We start from the raw sequence: 2,945 nt of genomic DNA on the forward strand, positions 1-2,945 counted from the left end.
GCCGGCGACGGAACGGCGATGGTGGCGGCGTTGCAGGGCTTCCGGAGGGCCGTGGGTCGGTGGGGAGGAAGGAGGGGGTCGAGGCGGAGCCTCTGGGCTAGTCGGGGGAGCGAGGGAAGGGCGGTGGCTGTGGTTACGGCGAGCGGCGGCGACGGGCTCCGCTCGGTGAGGAGAACAGAGGAGGGGGGGGAGAGTGTTCCGGGGAGAGGATGAGGACGCGGGAGAGAGGGAGAAGGGAGAGGGGGTGCGTGGCATCCGTAGCGGCGTCGGAGTGGCAGCAGGCAGGCAGGAGGTGGCGTTGCGCGTGCGTGCGCGCCGCGGGCACACGCCCCTGTCCTACTGTCTCGAGGAGGAAGACGACAGGGAGGGCGCTGGTGGGCTGGGCCGGTGCAGCTGGGCCGGCTACAGGTAAGTGGCCCAGGTGCGGGTCTTTCTCTCTCTCTCTTTTTCTAATTATCTCAGTTTTCTATTATTCTGTAAATTTAGGGCTTTACTAAAAATACTCAGACACTTTCAAAAATCATGAAACTAATCATGGCTACTGTTTAGAATATATCCAACAGTAAACATTTTAGTTTATGATTATTTGAGCATTTGAAATATTTAATAGCATTTAAATGCCCAAATGAAAATACTATATGATTTAATTCAGTGACCAAATATGTCCTGCAAAAATATAAACCATTTTTGGTAGATGCTTCCACCTCAAACCAGAAATGTTGAACATTTTTAGAGGACATTTTGAGTTCAATGAAAAAGGTTTTATTTTGACCCTAGTTGAATTCATTTGGTGCTAGGGCTTAGTCAATCCCCATCTCAGGTTTAAATGAAATTTAAACATGATGTAACACTCTAATGCATGCACTAGGCATTGTCAGAACTAGGGATGTGACATCATTTGCTGAAATTTATCATGTAGCTCTTTGTTCGTCATGTTCTCCTAATCTGTCTCATCGGCTTGTGATCCTACCATGGTTAGCAGCAATAGAAAGACACAAGAATATGATCCTACAAACTACTAGGAAGTGGTGGTGGTGATGTAGGACAAATCCGGCAAGCAAATCTCAAATTCTTACCAGTTCTTACCCAACAGCGGGTGGTGATCGGCAACCGTCGTAGTCAAAACTCTCAAAGATTGGATAGAGCCATTGCTAGGAGGTGTCAAACGCACGATGTAGATGTATGTGGAGCTGGGAAGGCTTATGATATGGTAGCAAAAATGTCAGCAATAATCAATTCAGAGATGCAAAGTTGAATAAACGCTCAACGACGGTACTGTGCTGATCCTAGGCTAGACCGTACTAGAGACGCGAGCCTAGAACACGAACAAAATCACGGCGCGGCACGTAAACAAGGAGGAGCACTTTCTGATTTTTTTTCCTTTTTTGCACTTTTTTCCTTTTTTTGCTCCGCAACAAATTTTTTTCAAAAAAGTCTACATATGTCCTAAGAACTGCCTAGCCAGAATTTTCCAGACTTAGTTTTTTTAGTTTGGAATTATTATTTTTCTGCGGATGGCTCGGAAGTTGGGGAGTCCTACTCTGTCACGACTCGGAGTATCGTGTAATCTGGAAATCAAAAACAAAGCAACAATTACTAGACTCGGACTAGGACTGGTGATGGAGATGAATCTGGTGGAATTTTGGACTGGTGACGGAGATGAATCTGGTGTAACCCAGACTGGTGGCAGATATATGTTGCAGGTGGACTCGGACTGGTGTGATTATGTGGTGGTGGTATATGGCAGCGGCGATGAAGTTGGTGCGGTGGTGGTATATGGCAGCAGCGATGATGATGATGCGGTGGTGATGTATGGTAGCGGCGACGTGACAACCTGTGAACAGAACTCGAAACTCTAAAGGACTAGACGCTAAGACCAGCAACTTGACACGACGATGCAACCGCAAATTCAACAAAGCAAATACAGAAAAGATTATGCAAAGGCTCAGATTGGTTCGGACAGGATGAACTAACCCTAAACTTTTTTTGGCTTTTTCGTGGACTATAGGTATGAAGAACAGACTCGATCTAAACTACAAAAAACTGTAAAATCTCACCGAGCAACCTGGAAATCTGATACCACTTGATAGAGGCAAAGGTGTCCCGTCTTTCGATGAGATGGTGGCTATCGTTTTAGAGGAAGTAGACTTTGACGATCCGACTACGAACGTGCGAGGACGTCGCGCCTTAGCAATCGCTAAACCAACTCCGAGGGGTTATTGACCACGCCGGAGCACAATCAACCTAATCACGAGGGCCTGTTTCCTGCGAGAAAATGAAGAACAAGCAAGAAACTAAGATTGCAATCTGGATATTGCGAATATAAGATGAAAGCTTTATTGATCAAGGTGGGGTTCTGTGACGTCTTGGTCTGGTCGCTGGACACAAACGAAGTACGCGAAGTTGCAACTATGGCGAACTTTTAATCTAAACAAAACCCAAAGTCTAAACGACGCCCTAAGAGTTGTATATATGGAGGAAGATGGGGGATTTCGTGGCCCTTGGAGGAGGGTTCGGAAACAACCCTAACTCTTGTTTCCCCACACATATGGACTCTAAAAATAGCCTATACTTAAGTATTTCGAAAAATACATGGGCCTGGCCTAATAATAAGGTGACGCAGCACCTAAAATAGCCTCTGGACGAAATTTATGAAGTGGCATCTTGTATATTTCGTCCAAGGCTTCATGCACTCCTTATGGTGGCTTCAAAGTCCTGAAATCATCACTTGTAACTCCGTTCTTGATCCCCTTGCGCATGCCATCATCTTCATGCTTGAACTTGCTCCAAGGTTCATATTTTTGTCCAAGCTAGGCCCTTCATTTGTAAGCAAAACAAACGTATCCAATTTAGGCAATATCATATTCTCATGAACATTAGAATCGTTACCAAGAAACAAAAGTACCTGATAATTCCATTGGCGTGCGCGAGCTCTAGTACTTGGT

Source organism: Triticum dicoccoides, chromosome 4A (assembly GCF_002162155.2).
Source record: "Triticum dicoccoides isolate Atlit2015 ecotype Zavitan chromosome 4A, WEW_v2.0, whole genome shotgun sequence".
NCBI lineage: Eukaryota > Viridiplantae > Streptophyta > Magnoliopsida > Poales > Poaceae > Triticum > Triticum dicoccoides.